Raw genomic sequence first — 13,597 nt, forward strand, 5'->3', positions numbered from 1 at the left:
ACAATTAGAGAAATTTAGTGTAAAAACCTTCAAGCTACCTCTAAAAGAACGCGGTTAACAAAGAAGACGAACAAAGGTGTGCTCACCTCGCAAAGCGGATGTCTGTGCCAATTGTGTATATCATCTCAATGCACCGACGGTACCATGATGCGAGCTATTCCTTCTCAACTTTAGCTAAGAACCATTGGTTGTCGTCGAACTCAACTCGTTGGCTGTTGTCAAATACAACTTCCAACATTTCTTTATGTGGCCAATGGGAGCAAGCTCTTGGTTGGAGATTTTTGACTCTCTCTTTGTGTGTGTGTGTGTGTGTGTGTGTGTGTGTGTCTTGGAAACACAAGCAATGGAGCATTCTCACCAGTGCTCCAAAAATTCCAATTTCAGAACCTTATCCAATTCCTTTTGGTGAGTGTTTCAAAAGGGATTTCAAAGAAATGAGATAATTTTTAACATTTTTAAACTAATTTCCCCAAAATGTATGTGGGTTTTTCCTTTTCCTCTTGTTCTCAAGCGGCACAATTGCATGGTGAGACACACTTTTCCTGAACATTGGCTAGCACGCTCTATTTCTCTCTGAGTACTTCCACTGTCCACTCTCTCTCTCTCTCTCTCTCTCTCTCTCTCTCTCTCTCTCTCTCTCTCTCTCTCTCTCTCTCTCTCTCTCTCTCTCTCTCTGTGTGTGTGTGTGTGTGTGTGTGTGTGTGTGTGTGTGTGCGCTGGCAGCAACGCTCGAATTGTTTTCCCCCCAAAAAATTGGCAAACCTGTATGTGAGAAATTTTCGAGGTAAACTGACTTAGGATGTGGTCACTCGAGGCTTAGTTTTCAGTACAATTGACAAATAACTAAGTCGTAGTCATGATGACATGAGAAAATGGAGGCAACACGATAGAACTATGCCCAATGCGATGTTGGCATAGCTGCAAAGGCAACCTCTTGGGAGCATTTAATGAATGAAATTAAAAAAATAAAATTTTCAAAAAAGTTGCCTACCAAAAAGGCAGAGCCAATCATGCCTCTCGCTGCTGAAAGATGGGCCCCCGTTGTTAGCACTCTACTCCCTCCTACCACGCTTGGCAACCTACAACTACCTTTCATCAACACCCATCCCCCCTCATTGTGAATCTCCAATTGTAGGTTCTTGCCACCCACTGACGATGCCCCACGTGACCATGCTAAATACTTTCATTTCCCGCCAGTATTGAGGGAAGGGTTAGTAACAGATAGTTATCCCAACGGATAACTATGCCTTGTGTGACAGTCTAAATTTTGTAGGTTTTCTCACTAAAAATATCTAAAGGAAAAATTACCAAAATATCCCTCTAATTTGTGGTAATTCCCAAAATACCCCTCGAATTTTTTAAAATCGCAAAATACCCTTGTACCTATTTTGATTGGATGTTCAAGATTTTCTAATCTTTATTCCTTTTTGAGAATTGAGATCCATTTTTTAGTGCTTAGCATGTAATTTGTCACATATTACCACGCAAAAAAGGGCAATTATGTCTAAAAATAACGAAGCAATTCATCTCCAAAGCCTACATTACCAACTCAAATTCTAATTTTAGCATCTTGTATTGCTAGACAATAAGTCTTCTTATGAAAAGATACAAAAAAAACTTATCTTTGGAGAAATTTGATCTCACAACCGGGGGTATTTTGGGAATTTTGGAAAATTTGAGGGTTGTTTTGGGAATTTATGACAAAATTTTGGGGATATTTTGGGAATCTCCACAAATTGGAGGGGTATTTTGGTAATTTTTCCATATTTAAAAATGTTATTGGTAAAACTTTGTCGGTGGGATTACTCTATACCTAGATTTTTTCGAGGAAGCACTCTCATGGACTCCGCAAAAAACTGCTCAGACTCTCGGATCAGTCGCCAACGCTCTCTTTGTGTGTGTGTGTGTCTCTCTCTCTCTCTCTCTCTCTCTCTCTCTCTCTCTCTCACACACACACACACACACACACACACACACAAAAATAAAAAAATTACATGAGTCATTACTCAAGATTCACCACTTTAATTAGTATGAAAACACCTGGTTTTTTACAAAAAACCCCTCTCGGTCTTCACATTTACATCTCTAGTAAACCATCCATTACATGATCGCACATACAACTGTCACAGTAAAAACAGGTGTTTGGATGCTCTGCCAAAGGTAGGATACAGGTAGCTAAGATTACACCATACTCCATGGTGCATGGTGTGCTGTTAAAATATCCTCTCAGTGGCTGGCCATAGCTGCGATACAAAAAAATCTTTTGTGGTGGAAGAAACTACGCTAGCAGATATAATCGTTCTGAAAAACCTCGCTTCATTGAATATTCTACATAATAGTATTTTGGTGCTATGCCCATTCCTTCAGTTACCATTGCCAGACGAATATTATTCCTAAAATGCTCTCGACCCCAAAGAGTCACCTGTGTCACTCTGTCCTGATATCTCCACCACTTCATCTGAGTAACAGATTTTTCTAATTGCGGAAATAAATGATGTTTGTAACGAAGTAGTGTGGTTCGCTTAGTAGACTCACTTGACTGCTAAAGATGTGTAACATTTAATGGCCTAATAACTTATGTGTAGCGGAAATTAGCATGAACATACTGGGCATTTCATTAGAATAGATTCCTAATGAGAATTACAAGAGTGCTTGGGTGGAGAGAGCAACAAAAAGCATAACATCTAGTTAGATAGCATCGACAATACTTTCAAAAGAGAGAGAAATTAAGCTATTGACAACAGTTGAGGACCGGATTTTCATGGAGCCGGTCCCCCCTCCAAAAGGCTTTGTATTATGGTTTCTCCCATCAAGAGAGACATTGTACAATACAATTCTTTGTGTTCCTTCAAGACTAGCTAGTGCAATGAAGATGGAAACTTCATGCACTAAGCAAAACACTTAACAAACACAACTTGAATTATCCCCGTTCTCAGACCCAAGACCTCACACACCTTCGAAGATGGTGAGAGCTAGCAGGGTATGAGAGTAGATTGAGAGGAAGAAGGAGTATCTTACGAGAAAGATGTACATCTCCTCACATAATCACTCATATGTAGCATAGCTTAGCTTAGTAATTAGCTTGGTAGAGGATATGAGCATGCATTGAAGCTTGGCTCTTGGTTGGATTTGCATCCACATGCCAAGAGAGTGTTGATGTAGGCTTCTATCTCACAAGCTTGGAGTAGGTGATGAGTTCTCCATTAAAGCTTGGGAAGAGATAGTCTTCTCTTTCTTCACCATGAGCTTGTGTGAGTGTGTGTGTGATAATGCCTTGCAAAAATCATCCCCCTCTCTCTCTTGGGCGAGCCCTCTTGCTAATTGCTCTTGCTGAAGCCTCATTGGCCCTCCCCAAGTCAAGCCAATTACAATTAAGCAGCATAAGTGATAACCTTCTGACATGTGTCCCCCTTTCCCCTTTTGTGAGAGCTTTAGGTAAATAAATAATTAAACTAAACTCTCATGGGACCCCTTTGCCTCCTGGCCAATATGAATCAGGCAAGCAATGGGGCTCCTGAATGCTCATTGGACCCCTTGGGAGACTGCCCAATAGTCTTCTAGGAGACTTAATTCTCATTGGTTTCTTTTATTAAATGTTTTTAAATTAATTAAACTAGATTTACTCTAGCTTAATTCTCATTAGTCCACTTCAAGGGTCATCCAATAGAAATTGGGCACACCTTGTGGGCATCTGGCCTAGGGAGCTGACATGTGTCCCTCATTCCCTTTGTGTAAAGGGATCCTGTGTGTGTGTGTGTGTGTGGCTTTCTCTCTCATCCCCTACCTTTAGGGCTCGCCCCCTCCCATGTAGGGATGTGCAAAGACTTTTAGGGCACACACAAAGCATCCAATTTTCCCTAGGGTTTACCTTTGGACACAACCTTTGAATTTTGGAACCTTAGCATTTTGGAAGTCTTAATGGGCTGAACCTTAGGGTCTTTTTAGCCCATTGTTGCACATGGCTCTTTTGCAGATGGCCCCCCCTTTGGATCCCTATTTTCCCTCCTTTGGATCCCTACTGTGGTCGGTCTGCTAGCTTAACCAATATTCTAGCTTTGTCTCCCCTGGCCTTCCCCACATTAAATGATCAGTTTAATATGAGAAAATCATTTAGGAGAATTAGATATTGATTATTATGACAAGATGTGCAATGGATATAGCTAAAACCTGATCTCCATTATGAGTCATGGGAAATAAATATGTAGTACACACCTGATGACAAAGTTAGATGTTTGTTGTAAATCCTCCAATAGCTACTCAAGACAGTTACTATGCACTGGTTTGATAAAAATATGCTCGTCTTTTATAGACCTAGATTGATAACTGAACCCAATGGTTATGTGTTAACAAAAATCCCTAACTAATTTACTTCGTTTGCCTCACCTAGTAGGGGTTGGCATATGTCTACTCTCAAAATTTGTCCTAGTGGATTGTTTTTTGACCATAGGCTCATGTGAGATGTCAGTTTTATGGTTTACCGACGGTTTATATCCACCTAGGGTTGGTTTGTATGAGGACCGAGTATCGATATTTTGACAGAAGGCAAAAAAGAACCCTGGCTGTCTACCGCCACTTTTAATGAAGCACATAGGACACCAAATATGTGTCTTTTTATTTTTTAGATTTTTTTTGAAAAAAACACATAAGCAAAAAAAAGATCTTTTTTACCCTAATACATCTATTAGGTTACGTATTGGTACTCCTCTGCAGTGCTCCCTCTGTTAGTGCATGTCGCACACTTTCGTTCTGCCGCTAGGTAGGAGTGCTTTAGCATGCTAGTGCTGGTACATTTTGGATCTCTGTGTTGGCTTCAAACTTCCCGATCTCTTGCTGAGTATAATCCTGGGATAGAGGGTCTTGAAGGCCGGCCTTGATGGCAGGGGAACCTTGCAGATTTTGGGGTCCTTCTGCTAAAGAATGACATCATCATCACCTATAAATACCTCATAAGGTGAGCTCCTATGCTCACTTAGCACCGTGTTTGTGACTTTTGTTTTGCATTCAATTCTGTTGTGCTGTGTTGACTTCATCATGCCGAAAACAGCTGAGAAAGCTGTGATGGAAGCATCTTCATCAAGTCTATAGGTTATCTATATCTGCTGTTTTCTAAAAATTTATAAAAAAGAAATTGTGAACCTAAACTGCCTTTTGCTAAATTGAAGATGATGCTTCAAATGGATGATTGGCAGTATTTTTTAACATTGGTTAACTTAACTATTTTTTCAATTTAATCTATGGCATGAGAAGTGGATTCGACTGGTTACTTGATGAAATTTGGGTACCATGACTAGAGACTAAAGAGTGGTGTCTCGGGTTGATGACTACGGTACGGCCATGTTGGATATGATTTGCTGAGGTTTTTGAAGATGTTCATATCAATATAAAGTAGCGTTTCTGATTAGATGCTTATAAACTTGAAAGTTTTTGTAGACATGTTTTTGGACGGGTTTGTTACTTACTGATTGTAACTTAGGATGCTAAATGCATTTTTGTCTTAAAGAATTGAGTCACCAACTGTATGAAGTCCTAAACATGGCTATTTCGAATTTGACTTGTACCTTCTCTCTTAGATCTGTACTTGGGAGTATGGGTGCATACCTACAGGATGGTTTTTTTTTTAATTTCTCCAGCTTACTATATAGACTTTGACTGAAGGTAAAATTTTGACTCAATTTTATGCGTAAAGGAAACTTTTACTAAGCCAAGATATGTCTTGGTGTATGTCTTTGGCTGGATTACTGTTCGCGGGAAGTAGACCTTCCTTATAGGTCTTACTGAGTTTGTCTCAGATCCTGCCTAATGAACTACTCATAGAAAAGAGTTGGCATGATTCTATGCTTTCAGGCGTGTACGAACTTGTATATTGTGAAGCCTGATCTCATGACCTGGCCTGCTGATTTGCTTCATCTCCTAGTCTACTGGGTTAGTATTGTTTCGGATATCTTGAAGCTTTAAAACAGGTTATGCTAGAAGATTTGGCAAAAAAGAATTTTCTTAAATTTGATATTTTGTTAATTAGACAAAAAAAAATTTAGTTCTCGAGATGTGATCCCAACTGGTTTAACAAAAAAATTAAGGGACATTTTTTTTTTTGATGTTGAGAGATGCCAAAATCTCTCAACTGTTTCAACATTAAGTCGATGCGTAACAGCCACATAAGAAAAATTAGATGAACTGTTTATAAGCATCTGAATGGGGTGTCGATTGAAAAAAATAGAATTTTGTTTTGCCTGCAGATATTTATGGCCAGATGGTTCACATCTTAAAGTGTATAACATGTGTAGACTATAATGTCATACCGATGATATATTTCATACTCTCTAATATGTGCTGGTCCTTTTTTACTTAGCTTATGATGATCTCTGTCACATGGTTTGGGCGGATTGCCTATCCCATGCTTGTAAACCGTCCCAACTGTCTGACTGAGATTGGACCATACTTGGTGATTAACGCATTAGTTGGGGGCCACTCCTAGGAAGAGTGGGAGCATGGTCTCTAAGTGTTCTATCTGTACTAACTTGGCTAGTTGTAGCCTATTAAAAGACCTTCTCTGGTTAGCATGACTTTGGATAATTGCAAGGCAAGATTGCAACAAAAAAACCAATTATTTATCTGTCTGTTTTCTGGTTTTTTTCATTATAAAATAAACAAACCTGCTATTGTTGGTTATTTGTTGGTGGTAATCGGATGATATGAGTAAAGTTTGCGACTATGTGTTGTACGGTCTTTTGGGAAGAATATGTTGACTTTGATATTAGAAGAGATTCAAATGGTAATAGAGCTTAAAGGAATTTTTAATTTGATATTAACATAATCTGTAAAAGCCAAAAATTGTTCCTTTGATTGTTCTTATAATCTTTTTTATTACTATGCTGATCAAAAACATATTTGTTTTACATTCGCTAAAATACTATAGAGGTCCTTTCTAGGAGGTGTAAATAGGATACATTTCAAACCCGAACTTTTTACAAACATAAACCGGATGCTACTTTCTCTCCGCATGAAGGTTTTTTCCGTTTACATCTAATGGTGAGTATAGAATTAGTTGATTCTTGCGCACTCAGATTTGCACCTAATTTTATACTCTTCCCAGCATACGAAATGGATAAATTGAATGTCGGTTTTAAAAAAAACCATATATAGTTTCGTTTTTGAAACTATGGGTAGGTTTTTTAGAACTAACTCAACATATATTAGCTTTATCAGTCTCCTAGATTGACTTGCCAAAGGAGAATCTGATTATGATTGTTTTCTTTTTTTATATATAACAACAAACAAATTACATATAGATGAAGTGTGTGTTTTTTCATTGTGACATGGATAACAACTGGGATGCCCAGCATCACCTGTGTACAGCCACGTGCTAACGAATTGTTTTCTTGTGGCTATGGATGCAGGTGAGGACTACCTTCTTTGATAAAAGCATTCATTTCTATGTTATTGATGACTGGTGGATGTTCGCTTACCTCGAAGCAACATCACTCTAGAATCGGGGATGAGTGCTTCCCATGTTTTACTTTGATATCTTTACTGCCTTGTACAAAATTTATTTTCAACTGCAAATAAATTATTGTACAAATCCATTGTATTTTCCTAAAATTATTGGTCTGTGAATTGTAGTGTTCGTTTGCGTGTATATTTAGGTATATATAATTAGAAGTGCTACACACGCAATAAACGCATAAGAGAGACTGACATTTATGTTTTTCTCTGTCAGACCTTAGTTCTAGTTCTAAACGCCTATTACTATATAATTTATTATATGCTAATAGGTAGGGGTGCTATCACACAGTCTCTGTGGTCCCCTTTGACCTGACTGGTGAAAGGTTGCTAGCACGACCATTCCACTCTATATTCTCACTTTCTCGTAAAATCCCCTCTTTTTTTTACTTATCATTTCACTAGTTTATTACGTCTGTCTACCAGGTTACTGGAAAGCTCACTGCAAGAATAAAGATCTGTTCTGACCCCGAAAAAAGAGCTCTGATTTTGGAAAAATCACGACTTGCTAAAGAAATTGAAAGCATCTTTCCTTATATCTCTCGTAGGATTCGGCCTTATCTGCACAGGGCTGTATAATTCAAAAAGAAGTTAAAATCTGTATAAGATTTTCAGGTCTACTCAACTCTTCCAAAACGATGTAATCTAACTAATGTTCTTGAAAATCTATGCAGATTGTTTCCCTATCCCAAGGGCTCACTCTTCCTATGGAACCCCTTTCCTTTGCTTCGTTACTTGTGTTGAAGTGTATACAAGATAGTGAGGCTTCAACCTTAATTTTTGATGCCTCGAAGGATTCTAGTCTGTCTCTTGTCCAGCTTATTTCTTTTGACCAATGGATGAAGGTTCTTGCTCTCCTTGTTAAGAATAAATCTGATGGTATCAACCTACTGCTGGAATTTACCTCTAATCTGGCTGGTATTTCCAAAGTCCATATGCAGGACTTAGCTTCCTTCTCGTCTAAAGGATCTGTAACTATCCAATCTCCTCAGAAACTTTTGCGGGCTTAGTCCCATCTTTATTACAGCTACCTCTACTCCTATAGTCCCTCCACCTAACAACCTATTTTGTAGAGATGTTGCTGCTTTGGAAGCAGTAAAAGAGTTTCAGAAGGACCTTTGTTCACTTAGTGAAGCTTCCCTATTGGATATGGTGCCGAAAGTATCAAGGGCCTTTCCTTTTTTACCTTCACAACAGATTGAAGTGGAATCCTTGGGTGTAGAGCACAAACTTTGGTTGTTCCCAAATAAAGGGTTTCTTGCACCTATTTCTATGGAAACTTGGGTCTTCCCTGCCAATTTGGCGCCTGCCACTATTGAGGAATGCAAACTTAAAGTTCTCAAAGGAATTCAGCTCTTGGATAAAGGTGATCTGATTAAAGCTCCGTTTAATATGAATTTCCTTGATGATAAAAAATGCGGTTCGAATACTAGTTTATATGCAAGAACCAAAGGTGTGATGACCTTTAGTAAAAACAATGCGGATTATTACACTGAAACAATATGGAATGTATTTAGACCTTACCTTAAGTTTGCATGCAGATTTTTAGACTCTAAAGCTACTTGCGAGTCAAGCATCATTTGGTTTGACCATGCAATTTGGTATGCCCTCAACAATCTACCAAGTATCTTTCCTGACAAAGAAAAAGACTTTTCAAAAATATCATGCTTCATTATGTCTTGACTAGTAAAACAGCGCCGCCTTTCGCGGCGGCATGGCCCCTCTTACCCTCAAACCCCTTGCTTCCATTGCCTATTCAGAGAGGGTTTTGGACCACTGGCCAAAGTTATGAGATACCAGGATTAGAGATGCCTTGGGCTATTTTTATTGGAGCTGCGCAGACATAGGGAGAGTCTCTTGAGGAGACCAGACAGTAGGAGACACTCATAAAGAAGATCACTAATTTCTTCATACTACATATGCGACATTCAGATCAGCAGGCATCACAACAAACTTCAGAGTCAACTTGTACCAAAGGTACACTGGCTGATAGGGCCACTAAGCTTGGGAGATCCAGACGCCCACAAGTTCGAGGGTCATCGAGACATTGGTGGAAGCTGCATCAGAAGGTCCGGACTGTTCTTGCACGACATGGGAGACACCCTATTAGAATACTCATTGAGGATGTTGGATATCATGGGATAGGATCTTGATTCCAACATCTCAGCCTTTCATTTCGTTCCATTTCACTTTCGCTCAGTTCAGTTTCATTTTTTTAATTTTCAATTTTTTAGTCTTCTACAGAGACATTGTATCAGACTCACTATTTGTAAACTCTTTTGTTTAATAGGTCACTTTGGCCTTTTGAAGACTTTAATATATCATTTCATCTCTCTCTCTCTCTCTCTCTCTCTCTCTCTCTCTCTCTATTTCCCTCCCACTTGGAGCCTCTCACCTATTCACGCATATGGACTACCTGATTCGAGAGCCATCACCAAGGCTACCATGGCCCATTATTTTATAATAAAGCGGGCCGCCTCATGCATTTGGACTACCTGACTCGAGAGCCAACACCAAGGCCCTAGGCCATTTTTTATAATAAAGTAGGCCACCTCAAGCCTTTCATGTGTGAAGAGCGTTGAGCTTCATGAGCCTTGGGTAGTGTGTATAAGTGGGCCTACCTTGGGCCATCGTAGCCGACGTGGGTACCAGGTAGTTAAAGTGTTAAGTCTTAGAGAAATTCAGCTCGTTCCAAACTATGCCAGCGGAAGAGCACCACCTCATATGAGTGACAAAGAGAGAGAAGATAAGAAAGCTAGCCAATTTGTTCAAGAAGGAAAGCCAGAACAAATATGACAATGCAAGCGTAAAGGAAGAGAACCACAGGCTACCGCCAAACAGGTCTTTCCGTGGAGAAAAGAAGTCCTAGTGAGCAAGTTTTCCTCCACTTCACCTGAACCCAACGTTAACTACAAGGACTTTGAATTTAGTCAATACACCCTTGGAATTGTTTTCTACGTTTTTGAATTTAGTCAATACACCTTGGAATTGTTTTCTAGGTTTTTGAGTAACGAGGTGCAAGGTGAGGTAGGTCCAGAAAACGACCTTTTCATTTCTTTTGTATAGAATCTAGAGAGATGCTTTGTGCCTTGGCAAAGGCAAAAACAAAAAGTTAAGTTTTGTTTCCATCTTAAGTTAAAAGACTAGGATATTTTTATCTTTAGTCTCAAGGGAAAAAGCCAGGGCATGGCGCGTGGCCAGCAAGAGGGGCGATAATCTTGAGCCGAGGGGAAGAGGACCAAGAGCAGTTCGTTCATCTGCAAGTGATGGGCAGCCGAGGCAGTCGCAAAAGAGGAAATGGCGCCTCTCTCTCTCTCTCTCTCTCTGTCTGTTTGTCTGCAAGGGGACACGCAACTGCACAGGAGGTGATGGCGCCTTGGAGGCATGTGCTGCAGGATGCGGGCATTGCTGAGAGGTCAGACTTGGGCGATGCAGACCCGCCTCAAATTGAGGTTGTGCGAAGGGTAGTCGATCGCAGGTAGGGGGGAAAGGGGTAGAGGTAGGGATGGTGGACGCAAGCCTGCGGGCATGGAAGAGCAAGGGGGCGTGCTTCTCTTCGATGAGCAGTTAAGCCAGTCATGGCTTGGATGAGAGTGGCAGCTGCGCACAGGTTCTACGCCATGCTGGGTTGCATTGCATGGAAGGGATCCATCGAGAAGATGCAAAAGAGGCCATTGTGCGTGGGAACAACAACGAGGGGGGACTTTGCCTTCAAAATTGGGGAAAGGGAAGGACTCTCTTTTATTAATTAATTAATGACTTTAGAAAAGACCCATTTAAATAAGAGGTGCCAACGGTTCGATTAGATGATATCTTTGAGAGATTCCTTGGCCTTAGGAGAAAAAGAAACGGAAAGGCAAACCTTTTCCTTTGTGGAAATTTCCAAAATACCCCTCAGTTTTAAGCTGCCGTTGCTTTGAGTTTTTTGGTGAGGGGAGATAACACGTGGAGGAGAGAGAAAAGACATTTCTTTGGGGAGGAAAGATAACAAGTGGAGGAGAAACAAAAAAGGAGAGAGAAAGAGATTCCTTTGAATGGAAAAGGAGGAGGAAGGGGGGCGGCGGGACGTTTGCGTGTTTTTGGAGAAATCTTCAAAATAGTCCCCTGGTTTGTGGAAATTGCCAAAATACTCTTCATCTACTTTTGTCCGAAGCAGTGTCAGAAAAAACCGGGATCCAGTGTATTTTAACCGGCTAAAATCCTAAAATCTCGGATAGATTTTAAGCTTGCCTTGAAGAAAACCGGAGAATTTTCATAAGTTTTAGTGTGATTATCGGCAAAAGCTTCAAATTTCGACCTAAAAACCGAGAGTATTTCAAGTTTGCCCTTAATTTCTTTGGTTAGGAAAAATGTTTTTTTCTAGCCCTGGTCCAAAGCCTGCGTGACCAACTCATAGAAAAAGAACGTTTGGGTTGTCTACACATGGAGGTGGAGAAGGTTAATCTCTCTCTCTCTCTCTCTCTCTCTCTCGTGGAAGCAGAGGACGCACAACTGTCGTCATGCGGTTGGGAGCCGTGCACCGTGCATCCGGTCGTGGGTACATGGACAAGTGGTGCGAGATGAGGACGCAGACATAAGGATCTAGACGAGCGCAGACAAAGAGAGATTTTTGACGCAGACAGAAAGGTGGGGAACCTACACCTGGGGACGTCGACTCCAAAGGGTACCGTTGTGCAGCAGCTCTCTCTCTCTCTCTCTCTCTCTCTCTCTCTCTCTCTGAGTTCCAGCAAAGATTGGGCAGAGGTTGTTGCTGGAGGTGCTGGCAGCGGCGGCTGTGTGTGTGTGTGTGTGTGTTGCGACGCATCCCAAGACGCAAGAGTGTACGGAGGATGCATACAGGATGTGCGTTCATCTACAGCCCCCGATGAGAGGGGAGCAAGCTCAGTAGGGAGGCTTGGTCTGCAGCGCGGCAGTGTGTGTGTCTGTGTGTGTGTGTGTTGCGATGCAGGCAAGGATGCGACACGGCAGCAAGCTCAGTAGACAGGCGTGCAAGGGCGGAAGTTGCATGGAGAGGGAACAAGCAGGCGTGGGAACACCGTCCAAGCGCAGGGGTTAACGAACAGATGAGCAAGAATCTCAAAAGATTCTTGCTAATAAAAAAACGTAGACCGAGTAGGGTGAACAGTCACAACACGAAAGAGTGTTGCGCCCTACTTTGGCTTTTCAATGGTCTAAAATCTTGATTTACATTTCTTCCAACAGATCAGTCGCACCCATGACCTTGCACTCCCAATGAGTCCTCTGAGGTAAGCCAGCCCGCCACCACCACCTGTGATGTGTGTGTGTAGTGTGAAAACAATTCACATAAGAAAGATGCACCTCACTACTCCTCCCTCTCAATCACCACTTGCCCTGGCCTCCTTGTCAACACCTGGCTGCGCTCATGCACCCCCTCAATTACCAGAAGATTTAGAATTTCTCTCATGTAGGAAAACGAAGTCTTTCAGTGTTTTTCATACAATGCATAACATCATGAGCTTCTGCTCGAGAGGCACCGCATACCTAGCTAGGTATGATTGGGGACAAGGGACCCTCGGCCCCCCCACCGTGCCGGCGGTCCCCTGCCCCCAATCGTACCTAGCTAGGTATGCGGTGCCTCGCTCACATAAGCTCATGATGTTGAGGTAAGTCGCAATGTGGAAATTATTGTGAGAATTTGTCCACAACTTCTTGTGACTGTTCTAGCTACCAGTGGACACTTGTCATCCCATACATCTTTGTTTTCTCTCTCAAAGCTATGGACTTGAGGTATCTTGCAAGACTAGGCTTCAAAGTTGGCTTCCAACCTATACTAATAGATAATGGGGGAGGAGATTCCGGCTCCCCCCCCCCCCCCTTGACACGCGTCATCAATAGGAAACTCCGGTTGGTGTGTCCTGGCGCCTGACAGTGGATAGAGACTGCACAAAGAGAGAGAGTCTGAGACAGAGAGTGCACGCATTGCGAAGCTGCCCGTGCGTTCAATCAAAAGCTACAGGCGCGCTGCGCTCCTCTCAGAGAGAGAGAGAGAGAGAGAGAGAGAGAGAGAGAGAGAGAGAGAGAGAGAGAGATTTTATTATCGTCCTCGGAGGTCAAATATGACCTATGGGACCAAAGT

The 13,597-nt window shown here is 41.5% G+C and overlaps 1 pseudogene; it reads left to right on the forward strand.

Moving 5' to 3' along the window:
- Positions 1-10,868: 10,868 nt before the first annotated feature.
- LOC147426691 (uncharacterized) lies at positions 10,869-11,252 on the forward strand (annotated as a pseudogene).
- The last annotated feature ends 2,345 nt before the right edge of the window (positions 11,253-13,597 follow it).

This window comes from Adiantum capillus-veneris, chromosome 24, assembly GCF_014529385.1.
Source record: "Adiantum capillus-veneris isolate H3 chromosome 24, ASM1452938v2, whole genome shotgun sequence".
In the NCBI taxonomy this organism is placed as follows: domain Eukaryota; kingdom Viridiplantae; phylum Streptophyta; class Polypodiopsida; order Polypodiales; family Pteridaceae; genus Adiantum; species Adiantum capillus-veneris.